Below are 27,934 nucleotides of genomic sequence, written 5' to 3' on the forward strand. Positions count from 1 at the left end.
CCTGGCCCCCACCCTCCCTAACCAAACAGTTCTGTGGCCAGAAAGGGTGGGACACCATCCATCTGCAGCAAAAGAAGTTTGGAGCAGTATGCTCCTCCCACTGTCAGGTGGCAAGAAAAGTCTGGGACCTGCTGCTATCTCCTTGACCCGCCCTGCTCTGGTCCGGAGTAGGAGGGGCTCCATGGAACCAGGAACATACACTTGGCCCGATTTTTGCTAGACAGTCACGTCACCTGGCTGGCTGGCTGGGGTAGGTGTGCATAGTGCCAACATTTGATACTGGTTCAGATTCAGCTCAGAATTCCCTATCAGACCTCACACCACATTGCCCATTTCCCAGAGCTGGAAACAAACTTGCCAAAAGTCCAGTGACCCAACGGTCTTCCGGAAGCTGTGTGTTTGCATGTTTGGAGTCTAGCAAACAGTCTACAGTTACTGAAATCAAATTTACTGTGTTTGACATAATCATGTGGGTTTGGTTTGGGGTTTTTGCTTTTTTTAAGATTTATATGAGTACTCTACGGATCACATGCATGCCAGAAAAGGGCATCAGATCCCAGTATAGATGGTTGTGAGCCACCATGTGGTTGCTGGGAATTGAACTCGGAACCTCTGGAATAGTACACAGTGCTCTTAACCATTCTACAGCACCAATTGGTTTGGGGTTTTGTGGGATAGCCTCACTATATAACCCTGGCCTGGAGATCATTATGACCAAGTGGTCTTCAGTTTTCAGTAGTGAGCCTCCTGTTTCTGCCTCACAAGTGCCAGAAATTACAGGTAGAAACCAGGTATCTGGCATCTTCTAAGGATTTTGAGTTTCTTCTTTCTTTTTGAGACAGGGTTTTATGGAGGCCGGGCTGGCTTCAAACTTGTTATATACCAAAGGCTGGCCTTGAACTGATCCTCCTGCCTGTACATCCAGAGTGCTAGGATTAGGCATAAACCACAACTCCAGGCCAAACCCAGCCTTTCAAGTGCAGTGTTGCTGGCATGTAAGTTTAGGACAAGGTAAAAAAAAAAAAGCCTTGCTGGGAGAATGGACATCAGTGGGATTAGCATTGAAGCAGTTCTCTCCTCAAAATGGCATGGTTGTCCACTTGCTCCACCTGTGTCCCTTAGTTGGCATCAGCCCCAGAAGCAGCATTTTAAAAATGGTCATTAGTGTCAGTGTGGACTCATGCTCAAGCTTCCTTGGCTTGGGCATGCTACACGAGAGGGGTCTGGACACCGTGCCTATGGGGCTGTTGTATGGAGTAAGTTGGCTCATGAGCAGCACTTCACACAGTGTCTGGTCACAGCAGGCTCCATCCAAGCACTATTTGTCCTGTCAACAAAGATTACCTGACACTGATGTCAAGTCCTATTCTAGACACTGAAACTGCAGAGGTGACAGAGGAACACTGCTCTTGAGGAAATGAGGGAAGCAGAAGTGTGTCTGGCAGGGATACAGGCCTCTGTCTGGGGCCTCTGGGATAAGATGGTTGGTACTTTCACAGTGGAGAGATCCCAGACAGAGGGATGTGACAGAGGCCTGAAGATGATCAGGGACCAAGCAAGAAACATGGCTAGGGAACAGTATGTAGACCAGAGCCCCAATCTGTAGTTCTGTAATTATCACACTGGCCATTCACAGTAGTCTTGGACAGACGGGAAAAGGACTTCAATAAATAAAAGTCCCTGAGCATTCTTGCTCATTCTTGGTACCCTTCCAAGCCAGAGTCTGGGGGTGATTCTGTAAGGCAAAAGAGAAACCTATGGAAGGGAGGGTGGGACTAGGATACTGCTTCCCCTAAATGCAGTAATAGGATGTCCCCCAAGGACGGGGCCCAGATCTCTTTTCACTTCCACAGCCAGTTGAGCAGGAAACAAAGGCCCAGCACACAGGCCAGTCAGAGGCAGAAGACAGCTGTGTAGACTCAGCCAGGAAACCCTGCCAAGGGCCCAAAGTTAAGGTTTTGTTTATGGAAAGGGGTGTCTGGTGCCACACCCTGCCCACCCTGTCCTTCTGTCTAATCTGAGTTGGTCTAAATGAGGTCCCAAAGAAAGACAGGACTGGCTGTGGTAGTTCAGACACTGGGTAGGCTTTCCTTGGGAGAGGTGCCCCAGTGGAGTTATCACTGAGAGGGACAAGAGCCAGGCTTTGGGCCTTTGGGTACTCAGTAGGGTTCTCAGCACCAGTATCTTATATAATTGTTCACCTTTCTGTTGGGCATGGGTGAAAAAACACAAGGGACAGGTACCTGAACCAACAGGGATACTGAGGGTGTCAGCCAGGCCTTATTCCCCCCATTACTGACATCATCTAATTGCCCCAACCATGTCACTCCTTGTGATATTCTCCCAAGCTCCACATAGCCTACCTGCCTTGGCTTGCACACTGAAACCTCTGCAGCCTTCCCATCCTCTTGCCCACCTCCCTCTGTGTGCACCTTGGTGCTGCCCCTTCACCTGCAGCTCATGCTGAATACCCAGATGCTTCTCTCATTCTTCAGTGCTTAGGCCCCAGCCATCAGCTTGAGGGATTGACCCAGGAGTGTCTGCATACTTCCACAGCAGCATCTTCCTCACCTAGAATGGCAGATTGTGCGTCAGCCCTTCTGTTACTACACCATCGGCTGTGTGACTACACAGTGGGGTCCCCGGAAGAAGGCTGAGGAAGAAACAAGGCTGGAGGAAAAGGTACCTGGGCACAGAGACAGCTGTCTGCTAGTACTTGTGCCTCCCCATCTTCTTTGCCAAGAGCAACTGTGGGCCACTTTGCAGCCACAGACTCGGACCAAGGTGTGTCTCTCTAAAGCAAATGGCCCACTGGATGGTAAACCTCATACCAAGCACAGAGATTTTTCTCCCTTGCCTCGCCTGCTGAGGAAGCAGGATCCTACTGAAAGTGCCCCAAATTTCCTCTTCCTGAGAGATCTTCAGGACCAGGAGCCAACCTTGGAAGAGCAATAACCAGGGAGCGGCCACTGGCACCTGCACTGAGCCTATGCCAGGCACCTTTGTCTGGAATAAAAAATAGTTGTGTTCTTGGCTTCCCCAGTGCTAGCCTGGACACCTGTCTCCTGGTTATCTCTGGCATCATTACTACCTGCTGGCTACCATGCCCATGTCCCGTGCTCTAATGATGACACTCTGGACCTCAGTGTTTGTTACTAGCCACAACAGAGGGCTACCACCAGCACTGCAAGCACCACGCAGGGGGCAGTTATGTTCTATAGGGGGGCCTGTCTCCAAAGCACAGTGGACCTGTCTCTGCCAGGCACCTTTTCAGATCTGAAGCAATGTGTAAAAGTCCACATGGATTCGATGTCAAGGTCCAGTACCAGCAGGATCAGAAAGCACCTGTCACTGGTAGTGTTTGTAAAATTTTGTCATAATTACCCTCACCCTCCCATGGGCCTCCCCATTTATCGTCTAGACTACCACCCTCTGTCAGCCGCCAAGTCTGCAGGTGTTCAAGTTCCTGGGCGCAAAGTCTGACTTGGGTCCTCAGGGTCATCAGTCCAGGATCCCAAAGCCCAGAAGTCAGTTTTCAGGACCCTGAACCCAGCCTGCACCACCTCACTCACTCACTGCTGAAGCCGGCTAAGATCACAGCCCAAAGGATCAAATTGCATGCCCTACATCTGCCATTATGAATAGTGCCAGAGCCTGGCAGCCTGGGCCAAAGCAGCCAACGCTGAAACAATTCGAGGGACTATGGCCTTGGCTTTGCTTCTAACCAGGCTGCTAGGGGGAGGGTGGGGGGGCATGGGAAAGGTTGGGGCAGTGGGGTTGGGGTAGGGATAATAGGGGAGGGGGGAGGGGACCCTTTGGCCTCTTACAGCTTCTCATTTTGTGTCCTGAGCACCCAGGAGGATGGCCTGAAGATCAGATGTTACTCCAGGGTGCTGTTGTTACTCCTGGGTACAGTGCATGTACCCAGGCCTCTGGGACCCTGGGTGACCTGTGCAGTGTGTCTGATCTGATACCAGGCCTCCCCTACTGCTCCAGCCCTGCTACTTGGCATGTGTCAAGCTGTGATAAGCCTAAGTGATAAGCCTCCTCATCACTAGGAGTACAGTGTCCCTCCTTTCTTTCCCTGCCATCCCTTCCTATCCTGACTTTACATGATAGGTACTTGCAAGTGCCATCACCCCAGGGACAAACAAGGAAAACCTGAGCTGGGCCAGGTGCCCCAGACTGTTCCCCACCAAGAGGGTACCAGGGACAAGTTTCCCAGCTCAGCACCTAGGGGGCAGAACCCTGGAGTCCTTCTCTTGAGCTGCCAGATGTGGCTCTTGAAGATGCCACAGATTTTTGTTGCCTTATTGATAGTTTTGGTCCTGGAGATTCACTGAGGAACACAGGAGGCTGATGGGACATCTGCTTAGTAAGAGCTGAGGTTTTAGAACCGGAAGATCTCATCCGTGGGTAGAAGGTTCCAGAAACCCTGGAACCTTCCCGAAATGGAGAGAAAGACCATATCCTTACTTTTCAGGCATATGCAACAGAGTCCTAAAAGCAGCAGATTCTGTGGAGAGGGGTTCTCCGTTCCTCTCAAGGGCTTTGTGGAGTGGGACAACCTGGAGCTTCAGACTTGGTGACACTCCTCTTCCCTGCCTGTCCTTAGTACAATTAGAGCTCTGTATAAAAGAGTCCACTGATTAAAATAAACATTTAAACCAGCACTTGGGAGGCAGAGGCAGGTGGATCTCTGAGTTAGAGGTCAGCTTGGTCTACAGAGCAAGTTTCAAAACTTCCAGGATTACCCAGAGAAACTCTGTCTCAAAAACAAACAAACAAACAAACAAACAAAAAAAACAAACAGAATAACCCCAGCACTTGAGAGGCTGAGAGAGGAGAATTGACACAAGTTCAAAGCCAGCCTTGTCTACCTATATAAAAAGCTTCAAGCCAGGCAGTGGTGGCACATATCTTTGATCCTAGCACTCAGGGAGGCAGAAGCAGGAGGATCTCTGTGAGTTCAAGGCCAGCCTGGTCTACAAAGCGAGTCCAGGACAGCCAGGACTACACAGAGAAACCATGTCCCCAAAACAAAACAAAAATTTCAGGCCAGCAACAGATAGTGAGACTCTAGCTCAAAAATAAAACAGCAAAGACCTGACCTCACCTCACATTTGCCAGTGAGGAAACAAACCCTGAGAAGGGAGTTGCCAGGATCACCTGGCTCAGGTGTGTAAGAGTCACTGTCTGGGTCACCCAGCTCTGGACTAAGGAGAAAGAGCTTTGTCACCTTGTAAGTGACAAAGACAAAGAGGTGAGTTATTCCCATAAAGCCCACACCAGAGCCACAAGTCCCCAGCAGAGGGATTCCAGAGGGCCTCCTGAGTCAGGAGCCTTGGGGTCCAAAGAGAGAAGCTCAATCCTGGATACTCCTCTCCCCAATTCCTGGCACAGCACTGAGACACCAGAAAGCAGTTCCCCTAGGATCCAGCTAGCCTGGCACAAGCTTGTCATCAGGTCTTGCTATCCCCTGCCTCTCCCCCCACCAACAAAGACCCTCTACAGCCCCAGCTGAAGCTTCTGGAATCCTTCCATCCAGCCCTGCAAACAGGCCCACCCTGCCCTTCACTGGTTTAAACCAGTCCTGTCCTAGGTCCTGGAAAATAAATGGCAAAGGGAGCCCAGAAAAGGGCCTGTTTGGTCCCTGGCCTCCATCACAGTACAACTTTGCTTTCTGGCTGAGATGCTGGGCAGGGCACCCTATGGCTGCAGCAGCCAGAGCCTGCTGGGGGCCCATGAGGGTTGCAACTACCTGTCTGGGTTTGAGGTGAGTCATTTCCTCCCTCAGCTGGCAGAGGAAGGAGGGGAGGGGTGAGAGGGAAGACATTTAAAAATAGCCAGGCCCCAGACTAAGTAAGAGGAAGATGGCCAAAGAGTTTCCTGGGCAAGTTCGAGCTTCTGGTGGCACTGACACCAGCTGTGTCCACCCACCCGCCCAGACCCCTATCCTTCTGGCTTCATGTGGGCTGGGCATGAGGCCTTGAGAAGAAGACACAGGATGGAAAAGAGAGGAGCTTGAAGCAGGCAGAACTTCGAGGCTGGAGGTGTGCTTTCTAGCGCTCTGCCCCACCAACGCTGGCAGAAAGGGGCTTCCATCCCGAAGCTCCTTGGCAGCACCTCTTCCCCTCCCACCCACCCACCCACATGAACACACAGATTCAGTCCTCATCTCATCGCCTGCTTGAGTCATTGTCCCTCCTCAGAAGACCCGTCCTCCTCTAAGTGGACCTCCATTTCCCAGTCAGGACTGAGACGGAGATCAGCAGTGGGCTCCCTATCCCTACTTGAGCCACACTCTGGAAGCCATGGAAGTTATGCTTAGGACCATTTGCACAGGAGAGAAGCAAAGGCTCCCAGACCCTGTGGGGTAAACCATCTGACTCAGAGGATCTGGGTTCAAATCCTGTCCATGTGACCTTTGACAAATTGTTCCCTCTCTCCCTGCCTCCATTTGCCATCCACAGCAGCTCACTCATATACACTGACTCTCCAAATGCTGCAATTCCCAGAAAGCACATGTGAGGAGCTGGAAACCTTGGCATCAGATATAAAGTCCTAAAGATGTGAGGGCTCACTGACCCCTTCAAGAGCTTGTCTGAGGACAGGGTGAGGGAGTGAAGGGTGCTGAAGGAGCTGTTTTACAATAGCAACTGCTGTATAGCTCAGGCTGGCCTTGAACTCATGATCTTCTTGTCTCAGTTTTCACTCAGCAATCACTGGGATTGTGGGTCCTCCCTCCCTCCCTCCCTCCCTCCCTCCCTCCCTCCCTTCTGCCTTCTCAATAGGTGTTGCTGTTTTTACTCTACACGTGGAACACAGGCCCAAGACATGAACTGGTAACAGGATTCAGACTTGGGTCACATCTGAGAACAGCTCCCTCTGCATTACAGGGTCCAGGAAGAGGTCTGTTATGTCTAAAGTCGTCTGAGAGGGCACTAATCTCTGACTCTTTCTGCATTTGTTCCACCGACCTCAATGCCTGAGGACTGTGGAATAGGCCCTCTGTTTAGGAGGCTGCCCTTTTTCTGACCACCTCCCTCCTTCACTGCACCAGCTCTGGGAAACACCCAGGACCAAGATCCACCACCTCATTTTTCAGGCAACATCCTAACCTGGGAAACCATGGCCCCTCCCAACAGAGGTGGGCAGAACTAAGTAGTCATGGGCATACTTCCAGGCACAGAACTAAGGGTAGCAGCCCAAGTGAGCCCTGGCAATCACAGTCCTTGCCACAGGAAGCCTGTTGGGAATAGGGATTCTGGCATCTGCTGGGAACCATCCCCGTTTGCACGCACTAGGTTCCATGGAAAAACCCAAACCTTCCATCAGCTAGCCAGTCTGCTCTGCTAGAAGCCTCTTTCTGCTTCTCTGGCTTTCCCCTCCCGATATCTGACTCATCCCCAACAGTCCCAGGAGACAGGAGAGAGCAGACTTCCGGTCCCTGTTGCATAGATGCAGAGACAGGCAGGAAGGGGCTTACTGCAATGAGTCAGGGGCCATTGGGTGGCTGGCAGCCACCCAGGCAGACAGGTCACAGGTACAACCAAGGGAACTGGGGGATAATCCCCAGGCTGCCACTGCAGCTGAGCAGTCTTAATGCCTCACAGGAAATCTATAAGGAAGGAAGGATGAAAGAAAAGAAGGAAGGCACGCAGGCTAGCCAGTTAGCTTCAAGCCCTGGATCTGCAGATTGGGGAGATGCAGAAAATGTCAGGTCCGAAAGAAAGGGGGAACAAGCCTCACCTATGGCTGCTCTCACACTTCACGCCCTGCTCCCTACCCTAAACCTCTCCAGACCAGAGACTGAGCTGGCTTCTGTTCCCCCAAGCTTTCTGTTCCCATTGACCAGGCATTCTTTTGGTTCTCTTTTGACCTCTTTGTCCTTGGTTCCTCTCTTGGTCTGCTTCCCCTCCCTTCCCCTCCTCTCTTCTCTGTCTCTCTCTCCCTCTCCCCTTCTCTCTCTCACCTACCTCATGACCCAGTTTAGTCTGGATTCTTCCGAATGCCTCTGTACTCTCTCAACCATACCTAGGAGCAATAGCGTCCTCATTTTCGTTCAGAAAGCATGAGTATAAATCCAAAAGAGAAAATTGAGATGCCTAGCCTTGCCTCAGTGACAAAATGGGCAGCCGGGATCCTCACAGTTCACAGATGCTATCCCATCATGTATCGGGTAAGTCTTAGTGACTAATGAGCTTGACGCTTTAGCCACACTTTTTAAAATTTTGATTATTTATGATTATGTATTTTGTCTTCATGGATTGATGTCTGCAGAGGCCAGAAGAGGGCGTCAGATCCCTGGAACTAGAGTTACAGGCCATTGTGAGCTGCCATGTGGGTGCTGGGAATTGAACTGTGGGTCTCCGGAAGATCCTCCGGTGTTCTTAACTGCTGAGCCGTCTCTCCACTGTCTTATTTAAATCCCTACAACAACCCAGTAATGCTTCCATCATCCCTACTCAGCATATTTAGTCATCTGAGGCTCAGAAAGGTTAAGTAATTTATGTAAGGACACACAGCCTAGTCTTTGTTCCAACAGGCTTGAGACAACAAGAAAATCAAGAAGGGGCTTAGAACTGCTCTCCAAACAAGTGCCCTAGCACGTGCGCACCCACGTGGGGCTACCCAGGTGTGTCTGTGGCTTGGCACCCAGTCCCGTTGTGTCTGTCAGTGCTTGTGGGGGTGGAGGGACAGGAGCTGAACAGAACAACGGTTGCCTGGGGAACCGTCAGAAGGCCTGAACTCCGCGGAAGGGGGGCTTCAGACATGTGTGAGCACGTATCCCCCAAACTCACCCAGTGTGCTAAAGGTTCTGGGCATTCCCTAGCAGACCTTGGAAACCCAGGGTAGGGGACTGACAGCCGCTGCACCTACCCCCATCCATGCACCTACTCCCATTCTCCCACTCCCAGGAGCTTGCAGACACCCGGCAGCAGGTTTGCTTGCGATTGCCCCATCAGCCAAGTCTGTTCCTAGCCCTTCTGCACATTGCACACAGCGTGAGTTGTCGGGTTGTCCCGGGTCCCTCATCGTCCTTCTCAGCCTGAGTCCCCAGCGGCCCATTAACCAGGCGGCCAGCGCCTTCTACCAGACGCCTCTGATAGCTGCTGCCCTTTGCTCCTGCTGCCCAGCAGACAAATGAGGAAAATGGAGTAAGCCGGCAGCCAGGCAGGAAACAACGACCCTTTGTGTTTTTCAGCAGCTTTGAGGGGCAAGGTGAAAGGGGACGTGACTCCTGCGGGGATTTCTAAAGCTAAGGAGATGGGGCACCCCACCTTATCTGGGTGTAGCCTCCTGCCAGGTCTTCCTGCCTCCCAGGGCCAGGGCCAGGCACGTGGGGAGGACGGCGGTGGGGTGGGGTGGGGGGAAGCGGGACATGAGCTGAGGAGCTACACAAATTCTTGTTCGAATGGGTGTCCTCAAACTTCTCCAAACAGTATCGGGCGGCTAAATTTAGGGCTCAAAGGCTAACATTTGGTTTGAGATCTTACCTTTGCTGTAGATTTGCTGTTTTGCTTGGGCAGATCTCTTGACCTCTCTGGGCAGCATTTCTGTAAGTTCACACTAGGGCCTGCCCCAAAGCACAGTGCTGGGGATTATTAAATCTAGGCCCTCTTACATGCTAGGCATGGGCTCTGGAATGTCTGTCTTTAGCCTCGAGCTGTGGCTGAAAGACTGACAGGAGCACCTCTGCATCTCTTAGAGAGTCCAATCCAAGGATTCACCGCCTCTTTGTCTGCCTAGCCTCACCACCACCTGCACTCTTGCAGTTCTAAATAGTCTCAGGCTTCCTTATGCCTTCGCTCATGCTGTTCCCTTTGCCCAGAGTGCTTTTCCCTACATGCCTCATGCAACTGGCTTCTCATAGAGACTGCTTTTAAATATATATATATATATATATGTATATATACATATACATATACATATACATATATATATGTATATATACACACATATATATAGTGTTCTGCCCACACCTGTGCCTACACACCAGAAGAGGGCACCAGATCCCATTATAGGTGATTGTAAGTCACCATGTAGGTGCTGGGAATTGAATTCAGGTGCTCTTAACCTCTGAGCCATCTTTCCAACCCAGAGATTTCCTTTTTAATGTCACCATTGCAAAGAGGACGTTTCAAAAAAACTGGATTCAAGCAGGGGTCCTGGTTCCCACTCAAAGCTTCCTGCTCTTTCCCTCCAGAACCGCCATCTTGCCACTGGAAAGTCAAGGTGGTTTTTTTTCTGTCTACTATGTCCTCCTCAATGTGTCTGGGATGCAGTAAGAGCTCAGTGAACACCATGGAAAGAAGAGATCCGTGACTGGCTGATGTAAATCAGTTGCAGCTGGCCACCAGTATCGAGTGTCATAATGACGTTAAAGGGGCTGGGATGCAGCTCTTACGTGGCTGGCATGCACTGCAAACGAGCAACCAGTCAATCTCTAAAAAACAAGCAAAACAACAACAAACTTTCTCTGCTTGTATTTATTTGTGTGTATGTGTGTGTCCGTGTGTTCATGTGTCCATATGGTGAGGAGCACCACATGGTGGGGTGTGTGTGTGTGTGTGTGTGTGTGTGTGTGTGTGTGTAGAGGCCAGAGGTTGACAAGAGTCTTCCTCAGTCACTCTTCACCTTCTTCGAGACGAGGTTTCTCACTAGGACCTGAGGCTCAGCGATTAGGCGATTAGGACCTCCTCTGGCTGGCAGGGAGCTCCAGGGCTTTAGCTCACCCTGCCTTTCTAGCAGCAGGCCTACACACACATCAACTGTTTTTTTTTTTTGTTTTTGTTTTTTGTTTTTTGTTTTTTTTATGTGAGTTCTTCCATCCAACACCCATTCTCGTGGACATTTTACCAACTGAATCTTTTTTTTTTTTTTTTACAAGGTTTCATGTAGATTGTGCTGTCCTGGAATTTTTTAGTTAGCCAGAGCTAGCTTTTAAGTCCTCCTGCTTCTCTGGTCTCCAAGGATTGCACAGGTCTATACCACCATGCCTGGCTTGCATGTGTCTTAAACATAAGTCAAAGGACTTGCTGTCCAAAAGTCAAAAGCTATACCTCAGGGTTTAGAGCATTTGCCTTCTTGTAAAATACAATAAATAATAAAAGTAGATTTTAAAGCAATATGCTTTAAAATAAGACAGTACACATTAACCTAAACAATCCACTGTGGTAGAAATTTGCCTAGCATGCCCCAGACCCTAGGTGCTTACCCTGGTACCAAAGAAAGAAAAAAGCCTGGCATAGCAGGGCATATCTATAATCTCAGTACTCCAGAAGTAAGGCTGTCAGACCTCTGTGAGCTCAAGACCAGCCTGGACTACAGAGCGAGACAAGGGAATAGAGAAAGGACAGTTTCATAAGTGACTGTCCTCCAAGCAAGCAACTGCCACCTGGGGGCATTCAGCTGTACCCCCTTGCAAAAGATTATCCCAGCAGTACTTGTCAATGCTTTACATATACACCACAGAAGAATGGAGAGGACCAGTGGCCTCTCACCTGAATGTTCATGCTCTCTACCACCTGCTGTATGCAACTTTATCTTCATTGCATGAACCCTGAGAGAAGGGCCAGAGGAAGACTGGGGGTGGGGGTGGGTATGGAAACCTTTCATGTCATGGGTAAGGCTTTCTGAGTGTGGCCTTATAGGAGGAGCACCCACACCTCTGTAAGGAACCCTCACCTATGCTCTGTAAGGAAGCCAAATAAACTCTCATTGGCTCCCCAGAGTGAATTGGTGGAATTGTACCTCAGTTTGTCTTGGAACCTTAAAGGGAGGGATAGATGTTGCCTATCTGCCTCTGGGAAGGAATTTTAGCAACAAACAGCAAGCATGGTAACCCTAAGAGGACAGTTACAGATGTTGTCGAAGCCTGTTGTGTGCAGGAAACCTCCCTTAAGGACTGTCCCTTAGTGAGTTTCTTCTGGCCCAGGAGCTGCTTCCCAGCAAAGTGACTGTGTCACCAGAGTCTTCACCCAGTGTGGATGAAAGCACACAGCCAACAGTGAAGTGATGGCTGCCACTATGAACTATCACCTGAGCCCCCAGGGGACAGAAGCTGGCCTAGCACAAGGGTGGATCCAGCCGGCTCACACCTGGGCTGTGGACAAAGCCTGGGCTTGCATGCTCACCAGCTGTCTGTCCCACATGGCTCCCAGGAGACATGGAACAACTGGTTTAGACCAAGTGGGCCACGAAATAAAGGCTGTCAGGGCTCGAGGTCAGCTATCTGGGCTTCTCTTCCCTTGGGTGCAGTGCTTGCTGTTGGTTCAGAGGCAGAGGAGTGAAAGCCTCGAGCCTGCTGCTGTTTAGTTAGCATTTGAGGGCTAGGGAAGTAAATCAGTTACTAGTTCGCATCCACAGAGCGCTGGGTTTGATCCCTGGCACTGAATGAACTGGGCATGGTGGAACATGCCTGATCCTAGCTCTTGGGAGGTAGATGCAGGAGGATCAGAAGTTCAAGGGCATCCCTGGCTGCACAGTGAATTCAAAAGCCAGCTTGGGTGACATGAGACCCCTGTTTCAAACAAACAGGCTCAAAGTTAGCACACAGGGCAGCAAGCTTCACGGTGCATTCTCATCGCATGGCCTGCTAGAGCAGTCACTCACCTCATCCCAGTCTCTCTCCAACCCATCTCAGAATCTGTTTAGCCCATCTGGGAAGTGAAGAGTGATACTCAGTTCTGAAGTCACCTCGTTGCCAGTGGTGTCATGTGACCCTGCCCCTCTGTGCCTCAGTTTCCTCAGTAAATGAGACAGTGCATTGGAAGAGATTAGAGCCCATTGATACATGGTGTCTGTATTCTGTATGTTCTGGCTACTAACCCTGTGGCCAGAATAACAAACCCCCTCCTGCAGATCTGATGGGGTTCAATGCCCTAACATAGTTGGCTGTATGTTATGGTTAGTTGTCTTGCAGAAAATAAGGTAGGGGTACATCTGGACCTTGACCCTAAAGGTTCTGAGGTACTAGCATAATGATGCATAGATATCCTGGGTCCCCACAGCTCTGACTTTATGGGAGTTCATGGTGCTGAGTTCTCTAGCTGCCTCTAACTCATCTAGAGCAACTTCTAGGTAGTCTTTCCCAACAACTCTTCTGGCAACTGTCACCAGCAAAGGCACTGGGCAAAATGTCAACAGTGCTGCAAAATACGTTGGGACTTTATCTGACCCCTGGCTTCCATCCCAGCCAGAAATACATTGGCTGGAACTTATTGGCAAGCGGGAGCAAGCCTGGGGCTGGAGAAGGAAAACAGTTTGGGTCACTGGCTGCATATACTTCCCCCTTTTTACTAGTTAATGCTCTTGTTTCTTGTTTCGGTTTTTAAAACCTAAGGCTTCAGGCTGAGCCTAGGGCCTGGAGAGAAGGGAGGGAAAGAGCACCTCCCCTTTACCCAGGTTAATGCACCCACACACTCCTCCTGTTTTTGTGGACTCGCTGGTTTCTGCAGGCTGGGACAGTCTTGGGGCAGTGGTGCAGTAGTCTGGAACGCTGCAGAAAGGGCTCATGACCATGACAGCAGACAAGCTATACCAAGGTAGATAGGACCAGCTTCAAAGTAAAGAGCTTCTCAGTAAAGAGCAATCCTGCCTTCCCCGTCCTGTTGCTGCCTCTAGCAACTGCTACAGAGAGGTAGGTAAGTCTAGGAGGTCCTAGGCCAGTCTTAACAAGGCTTCCTGCCCAGTACTTCTAGAAAAAAGACACTGTCACAGAAGAGAAGGCCCAGGAGCACCCCACCCAAAACAGGAAAAAAAAAAAAAAAAAAAGCTGTGTCCTAAGTTTTAGTTCAGAAAAACAACAGCTATGGGAATTGGGCTGTATGGAACAGCACCTGCCTAGCTTGTGTGTGTGTGGGGGGGGGTCCCCAATGCTGCAATAATAATAATAAAACAGATAAATGAGTTAAACAAGAAAGACCTTGTGGAAGAAGGGAAACAGTGTATAACATTCAGTTATATGCTCATTAGGCCTCGAAAACTCAGCAGTATCTGCCTCAGCCTCAACCATGATATTACAGGCATGTTCCCTCCACTGCTAGCTAGGCTACATTCTCAAGAGCTCCAATGCTTGACAGAAGACTGAAAGATTGAAATACTTAGAATTCATTGGTTTAGAATTAAAATAAATAAGTAAGTAGCTGGGACGCTATTTGCACACCTTTAATCCCAGCACTGGGAAGGAAGTGGCACAGGGATCTTTATGAGTTTGAGACCAGCCTGGTCTACAGAACAAGTTTAAGGACAGCCAGGGCTACACAGAGAAACTCTGTCCTCAAAAAAAAAAAAACAAAATCAATCAATCAATCAATCAATCAATCAATCAGCCTGATCTGTAGGATGCATCATGGTGGCATACACTTGCAATGCCAGCACTTGGGAAGCTGAGATGAGGATGATGAGTTCAAGGTCAGCCTGGCTTACCTTGTGAGATCCTTCCTCCAAAAAACAAGGATTGAGGATGTAACTAAATAGCAGAGTGTTTGCTTGGAACTAGCAAAGTTCTGAGCTCCACCTTTGGCACAAAAGAAAGAGGAAGAGCACAACACATTTTTGAAGACTTAGAGAAAAACCCTGAAAGTCACAAGTTATGTTTCACTTTCGCTGTCAGGGTAGCCACTGTGGACTCTGGTCATTGTGAGCTGAATTTCCAAATCTCATATGAAAATTCATATATATGCATGTGCACTACCAGAGAAACATAAGGGAAGCACAAGTGTGAAGAGATAGGCAGAATTCTGGGTGATGCTTCTATGATGCCAAGTGATGAGACAGATTGCCAGCAAACTATCAGATTGAGGCTAAAGACATGGATTCTCTCACAGCTCTTTTGAAGAACCAGTCCTTATTCATCTCTTGCTGGGTTTTGTTTTTACTTTTGTTTCAGACAGAGACTTATGTAGTCCAAGCTAACCACAAACCTCTATTGTAGCCAAAGATGACCCTGAACTTTGGATCCTCCTGCATCTACTTCCTGAGGGCTGGAATTACCACCAGGCCAGGTTTACATGATATTAGAGATCAAACATGGGACGTCATGTATGTTAAGCAAGCACTCTACCAACCCCAGCCCATGTCTATTGTCTGAGGCACCAGCTTCAGAATAATTTATGACAACTCTGACAAAAGAAATCCCAAGGAAGCTGGAGGTGGGGGTGCTCACTCTGGGAGGGAGAGGCATGTGAATCTCTGTGAGTTTGAGCTACACAGAGAAACTCTCTTGAAAAACCAGTATACACACACACACACACACACACACACACACACACACACACACTCACTCATTGCATATAACCACCAGGGCTACATAGAGAAACCCTATCTCGGAAAAAAAAAATTTGAAAAACTAGAAAAAACAATCCAAAGGAAAACAATATTAAATACACTATTTTAACCTTGTAAAAATGTTAGTTGAATTTATATGTTTAAATTCTTGTGGGAGGAAAGGCACACATGTCACAGTATACATGTGAATATCAGAAATCAGCTGTCAGGGGTTCATTCTCTCCTTCCACTGTGGGTCTCTGGCATGGAATCCAAGTCATAAAGCATGCAACACATAGCAAGCTCCTCACCAGCTGAGCCATCTCATGGCTTTTACTTTTACTTTTTATTTTTAGAGACAGTTTCATTAAGTTTCTCAGGCTGGCCTTGAACTTAGGGTTCTATGGCCTCAATATCCTAAACTCTGTGATGACAGGCCTGTGCCACCATACCCAGATGAATCTCAATTATTTAGACAGGTGGCATGTGAGTCTCCCCATTTGTACTCTTGCTGGGTTTCTGAAGATTAAGGATGGTCACTTTGCCTTGGTTCTGCCGAGCCAACACTCCTCTCTGATGGTGTTTCTATGGTGGTCAGAGCTTGAGAATCCCTCCATGTAGGAACTGGGAAAAACTACCTCAGCAAAGGTCAGGTCTGTATCTGCCCACCACCACTTTCCCAACATTCCATCCAGCATGCAGGAATTAATGTGCGTCAGTACAGTCTGGGGGAGCTGACATCCTGTTTGCTAGAAGGACCTGAGCCTGTGCCAGTCTCCAAGTTTGCCTCTGCAACCACAGTTCTCCAGCTTGCTCTGCCCAGACTTTCCAGGCTTTTCCAGCCCTCACATCACATTTGGTTCCCCTCCCTCCTGCAGCTACCTCCCTTTCCTTGAATAGAAAGGCTGCAGCTATTAGCTCACCAAAGAAAAGGGAAGACCACAGTAGGAAAAAAAAAAAAAAAAGCAGCTAACCAAGTTAGGAGTGTGGTTCCTTGTGTATATCTTGCCCTGGCTTCAATCTTTGGCACCTCATAAACTGGGTGTGGTAGCACACACCTATTGTCACAGCACTAGGACAATAAAAGCAGCCTCCTGGGCTCAGCTACTCCAGGGCATCCTTTGTTCCACTATGACCAGTCTGGGATACATAAGACTTAGAGGGCCTTTTGGTTTGTTTCTTTGTTTCTTTATTTGTTTGTTTTTCAGGTCAGGATTTCTCTGTGTGGTCCTGGGTCTCCTGGAATTTACTCTCTGCAGACCAGGCTGGCCTTGAACTCACAGATTTGCCAGCCTCTGCTTCCTGAGTGCTGGAATTAAAGGCATGTGCCACCAGCTCTCAGCTAAGACTCTGCCTTTAGCAAAAACAGTAACAACAAAACAAGCAAGCAAACAACAACAAAAGCAGCTATGGCCAGGAAGGGTCCTGAGGGCTGAGACAGAGAGAGGGGAAGTCTGGAGCAAGAGATGATCCCAAGGCAGATGACCAGCTGGAGTGAGGCCCCCAGATGTGGCCCCTGAGTCAAAATGCAGGTCTCCAGCAGATGGAATGGAAACATGGACTTGGGCTCACAGGGTCCAAGAAAAGGGGACAGGAAATGGCCAATGCTTAAATTCTGCTTCTGCTTTTCCCCCCACAACCCCTTGCATCTGCGGACAGAATTCCCAAGTCCTGGGTCCTCATGTCACAGCAGTCCACAGTCTTTATGCCCTTTTTCCTGAGAAGGATTATGGGAAGGTGATGGTGCCTGGCTTAAACCTCAGCAGATAAGGTCTGTTAGGCTAACAGCAGGAGGGTGGGACAGGAAACCCCATGACCAGATTCCAGAGTGGATGTGTCAGTCCCCACAGCCCCGGCTGAGGGTTTGTTCCCTCCTAAGCCTTGGAGCCTATGGGAAAAGCCCTCACAGAGGCCATAATGCCCTCATGAAAGCCACATATGTTCACCTTCTGGAAGTAATTATTATTCCTAGTCTACAATGAAGCATCTGGCGCTCAGAAAGGTTAAACTGATTGTCTGAGATCTCGCAGCAGCAAAAGATGGATGGCCTGCCCAGGTCCGAGGGAAGATCATGTGGTGTTCTTGTACCCATGAACTCAGGAGTACTCTGGCAAAACTAGGGAGCTTGTGCTTGCATGAGCTGGAGGCCCAGCTGTGTTGGCTGGCAAGTGCAAGTTGTGTGCGCACCCAGCTTAGACAGTGGCAAACAGCGCGTGGGAGAGTGTTGATGGCAGAGTAGGGGCGGTGCCACTATTGCCATTTGTGTTTCTGCTGGCAGAGTGTTCTGCTTGGTGTTGATAAACAACAGTTTGAGCAAGCAAGTGGCAGGAGCAGAGACAAAAGAGAAGCCAGCAGTGCTCTGGCCAGTGGGGGCGTGTCAGGGTGGTGGTGACAGCCAGGAGGAGTGACAGAGGGACTGGAAGTTCTGGCAGGTTGTTTTCTCAGCTGGGTGTGGCTCCCTGTGCCAAGCACCTGACTCCTGTAAACATGAAAACAGGAGTGGGGACACTATGTCAGGAAGACAGTGTTCTTCCAGGGGTGTTAGCTGCACGTTCCATAAGCAGCTGGAACCAGGGCAAATACGTCATGCCTACCAGGTTTGAGGATTCCTCAAAAGTCATTTTCTTGGAAGATGCTGAAGCCCCAAGCCCAGAGAGACTCGTGATTGTAAACCGAACCCCGCATTTGGCACAGGGATAGCCTGAAAGGACATCTGTACCCGGAGAGACATCTGGGGTTCTACCTCATCTCATTATTGTCCCAGAAACTCCTTCAGTAGTTTGCCCTTAGGTAGTTGAACTCTGCTCCATCTCCAAGTCTCCTTTGTTTCTTATCTCCTCCTGGAAGCCCTCCAGGCTGTCCTAGAAGGACCTCAGAATGAGCCCCCAGAGCTTCTACTGTTAGACTCCATGCACAAACCTCACCTTGCAGATGCCTAAAGAACTTCTGCATGGTGCTCGCTTCGACAGCACATATACTAAAATTGGAATGATACAGAGAAGATTAGCATGGCCCCTGCGCAAGGATGACACGCAAATTCATGAAGTGTTCCATATTTTTGGATGGGACCGGGAGGGGAGGAGGAAGGGCCTTATGGGGGGATATAAAGTGAATAAACTGTAATTAATAAAAATAAATTAATAAAAAAAAGAACTTCTGCAGGGCACTGGACACAGTGGGGAGGAAGACTGCAGGAAAAGTCCCAGGGAGTGTTCTCATCTGTCCTCCAGCTCAGTGCTGGGGGGATAGCTGTGTAAGTCAAATGCTGGGCATGCAAATGTAAGGACACAAGTTCAAACCCCATGAAAAATGCTGGGTATGGTGGCGGGCATGGGTAATACCAGCCCACAGACACATGCACACACACACACCATTACAATAAATAAAATATCTTCCCATTCTGGTGCACAGAGGCCTGAATTAGCATGTGATAAGGTCATATCAATGAGTTGTCAGGCCTCATTTGGAAAGGAAGAGACATTAACATACAGAAGCAGACAAGTCACCGTATGCCCATTAATTCAGGGTCCTTTTGAAACCAGTGCCTGTGTCCCCCAAGAGGAGGCTGTGGGTGCATGGCTGAAGTCTGGTGCCAGCGGACACTCTAGTTTGGTGACCGAGGGCTAACATAGCAGTGCGGCTGCCTGCCCTTTGTGCTTGAGACCTTAGGTTCCATCCCCAGCAATAAATAGCACAAGAGAACAAAACCCCAAAGGCGATCCTTGTTTGGCACCTGTGGGCTGAGACAGAAAGTGAGGACCCTGAAGCTTCCACCCCCCTTCACAGGTATGACAGGAGGATGAGTCTCACTATCTTTACCTTACTGACTGATCACTGGCAGTGTGATGAAGACACAACCCTTGCCTCTCTCACTGAGATCCTGTCATGGGCCAGGCCCTGTTCCCTCATACACCTCAAAAGAGCCACCATCAGCCTTTGTACTTCAACAGCCCACTTGCCCCACCCTACACAGTACTTGCTACCTCTGTGACCTTTGTTTACTAGTTGGTTGGATTGTTTGTTTGTTTGGGGGGCCTGCTTATTTGTTTGAGGGACTTGAGGTTGTTTTTGAGACAAGGTCTTAAGTTTCCCAGGCTGGTCCCTAACTCAAGCATATAGCTGTACTCTTTAAGCACCTTGTCCTCAAACACCTCATCCTCTTCATCCAACTACATTACAAGCATCACCCTAATACCCAGTCTGTTTGTGGGGGTTGGGTTTTGTTGTTGTTGTTTTGTTTTCTGTTTTTTGAGACAGGGTTTCTTTGTGCATCCTTGGCTGTCCTGGATTCACTCTGTAGACTAGACTAGCCTCAAACTCACAGCGATCCTCTTACTTCTCCATCCCAAGTGCTGGGATTAAAGGCATGTGCCACCACTGCCTGCCTGGCTGTTTGTTTAAGGCATGATCTTGGCTTATAGCTTAGGCTGGAGTCAAAATCTAAATCTAAATCCTCCTGCCTCAGCCTTCCAAGAGCTGGGCCTTCAGCACATGCTTATTTATTATTGTGGTGCACAAGAACTCTGCCTCACACAAGTTAGGCAAGTACTCTACCTCAGACTCACAGTCTCAGCTCAGAAGAATGACTTTTGTGGCTCCTTTATTTTGGTTCATTTTTTGAGATGTCTCACTCTGCAGCTCAAGGTGGCCTTGAACACATGCCAGTCCTTCGGCCTCTCCTCTTGAATGCTGGGATTATAGGCATACACCATCACACCCTGCTTTGACTTAAAAAAAAAAAAAGCAGGGTGGTAGGGATGCAGTGGTGGCCCATCCCTTTAATCCCAGCACGTGGGAGGCAGAGGCAGATGGGTCGTTTTCAGTTTGAGGCCAGCCTAGTCTACAGAGTTCCAGGACAGCTATACAGAGAAACTCTGCTATACAGAGAAACTTGGTCTTGAAAAAACATGGGCGGGAGACATGGCTTAGCAGTTAAGAGTACTGATGGCTCTTCCAGAGGACCTGGGTTCAATTCCCAGCACCCACACCTGTCAGTAACTCCAAGAGCTGACACCCTCATACAGATATACATGTAGGCTAACCAGTGCACATAAAGTAAAACAAAAAATTTTAAGTATACACACACACACACACACACACACAAAGCGATCCCAGGATACCCAAGGCTACACAGAGAAACCCTCAAAAACCAAAAACAACAACAAAAAGAAAAGAGAGAGAGAGAGAGAGAGGCAGAGGCAGGTGGATGTAGTGAGTTCCAGTACAAGAAGGGTGACACAGAGAAACCCTGCCTTGAAAAACAAAACAAAACAGCAACAAAAAACAAAACAAACAAAAAACAATATTTTGGACCCAGAGAGACAATTGAAGTCAGCCTGTTTTTACCTTTGTGACTCAGCAATTATGTATGAGACCTTCCCTGGAGAATGTGTAAGAAGTACAGATACCACAGTCCCATGGGCTGGGCAGCCCTAAGTGATGTGCTGTATCAAGAAGCCAGGTCCTGGACAATCCCCCCTCCCCCACCCCTGTTGGATGTGGGACAGATGACTGAGCAGAGGAGGAGGCAGGCGCGCGCGCGCGCGCACACACACACACACACACACACACACACCTTGCTTTCCCCAGCAGCCATCTTCTTAAGAGGCTGTCTTTAGCCACTCCCTCCTGTGGCCAAAGGCCAAGACAAGGTTTTCTTAGTCCCCTTAAGTTGGAGTCTTCACATGCCTTCCTTGCTTAATAGCTGCTTTGGGGTAAGTGGCAAGGGTAGTTATCGTGATAGCAGGTTATACTAATCTTTGGAGCTGAAGGGGCCTCAGAGGTCATTTAGTCCATTCCCCTGCCTTCAGGCAGTACTGGAATGAGCCCAGCTGGGCAAGCCACTCCACACCCTTCTTTGAACACTCATTCTGATGTCTAAACATTTCTTGTCAGGAAGTCCTTCCTCATGTCTAATCCAAACTCCTCATGGGATGAGCTTCTACACTGTAGTCTTGTTGATCTGTTTGAAGGCTGTTTTCCTTCTTTTTATGGGTCAGGAACCACCAGTGACACAGTCAAAGTCCTTACTATGGTATAAGTTGCAGTCACGCTTCAGTTTTCACCCTCAGTTTTCATCTCTGTAAAATGAGGCCAGCAATGCTCAGAAGGTAAGAAACAGGATCCTATGTGTAGAGAGACATAAAGCATGGCACCATGGGAAGGTTCTCATTATTATCAGCTTGCAATGCTGGAGATGAAACTCGAGGTGCACACAATAGGCAAGCCCTCTGCCACTGAGCAATACTCCAGCTGCCCCTTGTCATTGTTTTTTAAATATTTAATTTTATGTGTAGGTGTGAGTCTGAGTGTACGAATATGTAACATATTCATGCAGGAGCCCACAGAAGTTGGAAGAGAAATCTAATTCCCTGGAACTGGGGTTACAGATGGTTGGGAGCCACCATGTGGGTGTTGGGAACCAAACTCAGGTCCTCTGCAAGAGCAGCCAGTGCTCTTAACCCCTAAACTATCTTGATATCCCTCCTGTTATTATTAATAAATGTTAACCAGATCTCCTGGCTATGCTATTCTTTATGACCATTTCCAATGCAACAGAACATAAAAATTTTTATTTTATTGATTTTTGTTTTCTTCAAGGCAAGGTTTCTCTTTGTAGCCCTGGCTGTCCTGAAACTAGTTCTGTAGACCAGGCTAGCCTCAAACTCAGAGATCTGCCTGCCTCTGCCTCTGGAGTACTGACATCAAAGGCATGTACCACCATGGTTAGCTGAAATAATTTTAAACAATAAAAAACAGGGTTGATGAGACAGTTTAGGGAATGAGAATGGGTGCCACTCAATAATGACCTGAGTTCCATCCTGAGGACCTACATGGTAGAAGGAAAGAACCAGCTCCCAAAGGTTGTCCTCTGACCTCTGCATGAACAACATGCAGTGGTGTTTGAATGAGTGTGTGTGCGTGTGCATGTGTGTACTACACACACACTACAAATCAATTAAAAAATTTTGTATGTAAGAGTGTTTTGCTGGCATGTATATATGTACCATGTGTCTGCCTGGTTTCTTAGAGATTAGAGAGGGCATTGAATTCCCTGATGGTTGTAAGCTGTCATGTGGGTACTGGGAGTCAAATCAAGCTCCTCTGAACCATCTCTCCAGCCCTTAAATTAAAATGTAATGCATTTAGGAAAAAAAAATAAAACCAAGCATCAATTCCAGGTTTCAAAATTATCATTGCTTACAGGGCAATGGCAGTGCATGCCTTTAGTCCTAGCACTCAGGGAGCAGAGGCAGGTGTATCTCTGTGAATTTAAGGCCAGCCTTGTCTACAGAGTGAGTTCCAGGAGAGATAGGGCTACACACAGAAACCCTACCTCAAAAACAAATATATACATATATATATATGTATGTATGTATGTATATACATTTCTGTAAATGTATATTTCCATATATATGTGTATATATATATATATATATATATATATATATATATATATATATATACTTCTATATATTTCTTATAACCAGGTCAACTTACAACAAAACTTAGCATTGTTTTTAAGAAAACATAAGTAGAGGGCTGGTGACGTAGCTCAGTTAATAGTTCTTGCCCAGCATGCATGAAACCCTTCCAGCACTGTATAAAGTAGGCATAGTAATCATAGCACTGGGCGGGGGGGGGGGGGGGGGGGGGGCAGGAGCTCAAGGTCATGCTTGGCTATGTATCTAGTTTGAGACCAGCCTGAACTGCATAAGACCAAGTTGAAATAGATCAATCCCAGAGCAGCATTTGTCTCTGGCAGAAATCAGAGAGGTGTTTGAGAAAATGCTCACTAGAGGAGAACAACCCAGTTGGAGAATGAGAGATGACATCTTTGAGGAGGGTAGCATCAGGAAAATGTAAAGAACAGAGTAGAGGGTATCCAACCCACAAATGTGATCCTCTCTGATTTCTAGAACAATCTGTCTTCTCCTCCTGTTCCCTCCAGAGCTTGGCAGTTGTAAGATTTCCAGCTTAGCAGGGCCAAGCATCCTGTTCCTATTCGTGGCCTAGGAGGCTGAAGCCTCCTTTCTTATGCTAGAGGCAAGTAGATAACTCCACCCCTGCCTTGGATCCATCTGCAGTGTTACTCAGGGGTAACTTGATAGCCAGTGACAGACACTCACAGCTTCTTAAACAGATTTCCTCTGCTACTCTCAGTTTGGGAGTAGACAAAGAGGCCCTGCAGAGACAAAGGTACCTGCGCCCTTGTGTGCCAGGTCCTAGATGGGAGGCAGGGACACAATGAGAGTGAAAGAAGCCAAGCCCTTCAGGGACACACACATTCTGTGTGTCACAGCCTGCCCTGATTTATTTTATTTATTTATTTATTTATTTTTTTCAAGACAGTGTGTCTCTGTGTAGTTCTGGCTGACCTGGAACTCACTCTGTAGACCAAGATGACTTCAGACTTAGAGAGATCCCCCTGCCTCTGTCTCCTGAGTGCTGGGATCAAAGGTGTGTTCCACCACTGTCCTGCTCCATTCCTGCTTTAACAGAGCTACTCCAAAACCCAGAGAGGGCTTGGGGAAAATAACTTACTCTGCCTGGGAGTCCTTAGTCTCTTAGGACCAACCAGGCCCTTCCACCGGAATAGTAGAAAATGAAGAACTCCTGGGGCCCCAGGCCAGCAGAGGCAGGGGTCTCTACCTCCCTGACCACAGGACTTAGAAGTTCCAGCATCCTCAGCAAGGACCAGGTTCAGAGCTTCCCTTTACAAGAAGGAATTACAGGGATGCACAACCCTGCCAGGCCAAATGCCAAGCCCCAGGGCTCAAGGATGAGCCACTTCTCCAGTCAACGTTCCTCATCTGTGAGATGAGAACAATGAACCTGGTAACCTTCCTTTGTCCTAGGAAGAGGGGGAGGTTAATGAATGCCCAGCACCGGACATGTCTCTATGTAAGGCTAGTGCAAGATGCCTGAGGCAAGGGCCTTACTGACACCTGGTCCTCTCTTCCTGGCACAAGACTGAGAGTAGTGTAAGGCCTTGGTGCTCATCTTGTCCCCACCCTGCATTGGGTGGGTTTTGGCTGACACTTCCTGATCTGCCTGCTAAGCAGCTGCTTTAGTGAGATGGCTGCTTGTGTTGGCCTGTGTGGGTCTGTCCACTCTATTGCTCCGCAACAGGCTTCTTGGTCCATTTTAAATATATTTTTATTTTATTTATTTTTATGTGTGACGGTGTTTTGCCTGAACACATGTGTACCACATGTGTGCCCAGGGCTCAGAGATCAAAAGAGAAAGTTGGATATCCTAGAACTGGAGTTATAGGTGACTGAACTACACATGTGGGTGCTGGAAACCAAACCAGGGTTCCTCCCAAAGAACATTGAGACAAGGTCTCTCTATGTAGTCCTGGCTGTCCTCAAGCTCAACATGTAGACCAGGCTGGCCTTGAACTCACAGAGATCCACCTCTCTGCCTCTCAGATGCTAGAATTGAAGGTGTGTGCCACCACACTCAGCAAGAACAAGTGTTCTTAACTATGAAGCTATCTCTCCAGCCCTGGTTCATTCCTAAATAAATAAATAAAATAGAAAAATTTTCTACTGATGGGGGGGGGGGGAGCAGGCTGCCAAGCATGCTTATAAAAGTCAGAGGACAACTTGTGGAAGTTTGTTCTTCCTGAAATAGAACTCAGTTTGTTAGGTTTGGTAGCAAGCATCTTTACCTTGTTTTCAGAAGGCTCAGCTGAGGATGCCAGAACCACGGAGCCCCAAGATCAGCAGGCAGAGAACCCTTCCCATTCAGGTCCTGGGAGCCAGTAGTACACAATTTCCTCACCTGATCCATGAGAAAGGCCTGGAAAGCTGAGTGCCTCCTCCTGGCAGTACTGGCTCATCCACAGTTGGCAATTGTCAAGGGCTTGGTTTTTAGTAATCCCCTAGCTTCTGCCTCCCAATCCATTCTACCTTAGAGAATGTGACCACTGTGTGGCTGGTCCTGGAAGAGAAGGCTCTGTGCCCAGTGAGAGAAACCAATTAGCTCTTTGTTGCTATAGTAACCACATCTTCCTGAGAGCTTTCTCATTGACTACTAAAGTTGACACCCCATCTCTGCCATCAGAAGGAACCAACCAAAAACAGACTACACGTAATACCCAGCTGGGTCTGCACCCACAAACTAGCTATAATGTGTCTGTGAGTGGGGTCCTGGAGCTCAGGGGTGGCATCTTGGAGGACATTCCCTCACTGAGCAGGATGCAGAAAGCTGGGTTCAGGGGAGCTGGTAGAAGGCTGAATTTCTTCTCAGCAACCCATGTGGATGAATGAGGTTGCAGCTGCAAGGTTAGATAGCTCTGGGCCAGAAGAGGAGGGAGACATACAGGAAGGTGGTGAGAGTCTCACTAGCTCAGATGACTGGTTCAAATCTTTATGCCCTTGCTGCTGTGTGACTTTAACAGCACCTTGCCTCTCTGTGGTTCCCAGAGGTGAAGGAGGAGTCAACACCTGTTACCTTATTTTAACCTTTGAGTTGAACATCCTAAGAATGTTTCTTTGTTGTTGTGGGTTTTTTGTTTGTTTGTTTGTTTGTTTGTTTTCAAGACATGGTTTCTTTGTGTAGCCCTGTCTGTCCTGCAACTCACTCTGTAGACCAGGCCTCAAATGCACAAATCCTGCCTCTGCCCCCAGAGTGCTGGGATTAAAGGCATGAGCCACCACCTCCTCACTCTAAGAATGTTTTTCACTTCCTCAACATGACCCAGCAGTAGAGGGGTGCTACCTTCACCCCTTTGTATTGACAAAGACACTGAGGCTCATGGCAAACCCTGTGCCCAGGCAGTAGTTGGTGGGTATCTGGGGGAAGCAAACAATGCCATTCCCAGTCCCCTCTCCCCGACTTCAGGCAGCCTGCCCAGGCAGGTGATTAGTGCCAAGACTGGTGGTTTCCTTTAGTCAAACTGCGTCAGACTCTCCCTGGGGGGTTAACCGACAGGAACTGTTGCTCAGCCTTGGCTATGAGAAAGATCAAAAAGCGTACTTTCTGGATACTCAGCTTTCTGGGTAAAGTTAAAGCCATTCCTGAGAAGAAAGGAGAGTATAACTTCCCCATATCCTTGAGCCCACACATATGCTCCATGGGAGAGGTTGGCCCATACACCTCTGCTTGTGGTGAGCCCTGGACTTGACTTTGGACAGGACCTATCTGTGAGCCTTGCTTTCCTTAGCTGTAAAATAAGGTTGATTATTTGTGGGACATGTGTAGCTCATGTTTGTAATCCCAACACTTGGGAGGCAGAAGAAGGAGTGCCACAAGTTTAAGTCCAGCCTGGTCTACACAGCAAGTTCCAGGACAGTTAGAAATATAGAGTAAGTCTGTCTCACAAAACAGGAAAAAGGTAGGATTATGAAGATGAATTCCAGGACAGCCAGAGCTACACAAAGAAACCTTATTTCAAAAAAACAAAAACAAAAATACCCTGTCTCAATCATTACCATCATCATGACCACACACACACACACACACACACACACACACACACACACACACAGAATTCTTGGTGTGGCTTGTGATGATTAAGGGTCAGACAGGACACTTACCTGGACCCCAGCAAAGCCAAAGAAGCTTCTACCCAAAAGTCTTTGGGCCTCACTTCTGGGGGCCAGTACTTACTGAATAAGGAGGCCTCACCATTCCTCAGGCTAGAAGGCTTACCGCTGGGTTCTGAATAACCTTTTGACTGTCCCAAATAGCCATTCATTTCTCCAGGGGGAAAAAAAGAAAGCCCTGGACACGCCCATTTTGCAGACTAAGAGGCTTCGGTTCAGAGAAGTTAAGTCAGTTTATCAGCTGCAGCAAAATGTGATGCGAAAGTCAGAAAGCCTGACTCAACAGGCTCAAGGAAGAAGAGAACTCTAGCACTTTCTCAGCTGGGAGAAACAGAAAAATGTAACAGAACTTCCTTAAATTCTAAACAGACTCGGTTTGTCAGGCTGGAGCCCGGCTGCTGATTTAATCGGGGTATGGCCAGCACCATACCCTGGCTCACCTTGTCCTTAATGGAAGCTGGCCTGGCACCAAGCCCCTGAGGGCAAAGCTCAGCTGCTTCTTTCTGTTCCCACAACAGTCCCCACCTCCCTGCAGCTCCTCTTGTTGCCTGGAAGATATCCGGGCTGTCAGGATCTGATTTTAGCTATTGCCTAGAGGCCTTGAGAGGCCCTCCCACAGTTAGCCAGAACTCCCCTGGCAGACAGCCACTTCCTAGCTTCCAAGCATAAAGCCAAATATTCTGCAACTCAATCTGCTTTCCTTTTTCTCTCTGTAGTCTCTCGGCAGCAAACAGAAATTCTACAGTAGCCAGCTACTGTGATTCTCCAGGATGCTTAGGAAGTCCCTTATATGCCTTTATTTCTGAAAATTCTGTCATTAGACAGGTCAGATTCAAGTGTCCCTAAGATAATATAGCAGATTTATTCTTTCTATATAGTCTAGGCTGGCCTCTAAACAAATTATGTAGGTCTGGCTAGTCTTGAACCTGAAGTGTCCCCTTGACTTAGTCCCCTACGTGCCTAGCTAGAATAGTGAATTTTATTCTTTGACACTTCAGTGTCAAACACATTACAGACTTCTTGAGTGCAAGCTTTGTTATGAACGCTGTTTACTGTTTCACTATGCATCCTACATTTATTCCAGCCCCCCATGAGTGTGAGTGTGT

General features: G+C 48.3%; 1 long non-coding RNA gene and 1 other non-coding gene across 2 annotated transcripts; both read left to right on the forward strand.

The window, feature by feature from the left end:
- Positions 1-8,093: 8,093 nt before the first annotated feature.
- LOC129682258 (uncharacterized) lies at positions 8,094-8,960 on the forward strand. Its single transcript, XR_008720961.1, has 3 exons — positions 8,094-8,182; positions 8,549-8,638; positions 8,922-8,960. It is a non-coding gene; the product is annotated as an uncharacterized LOC129682258 (long non-coding RNA).
- A 9,266-nt stretch (positions 8,961-18,226) lies between these two features.
- Positions 18,227-18,333, forward strand: LOC129682887 (U6 spliceosomal RNA). The gene has a single exon (XR_008721066.1). It is a non-coding gene; the product is annotated as a U6 spliceosomal RNA (small nuclear RNA).
- Positions 18,334-27,934: the final 9,601 nt, after the last annotated feature.

Source organism: Psammomys obesus, unplaced genomic scaffold (assembly GCF_907164565.1).
Source record: "Psammomys obesus unplaced genomic scaffold, mPsaObe1.curated_primary_1811, whole genome shotgun sequence".
Taxonomy (NCBI): Eukaryota; Metazoa; Chordata; class Mammalia; order Rodentia; family Muridae; genus Psammomys; species Psammomys obesus.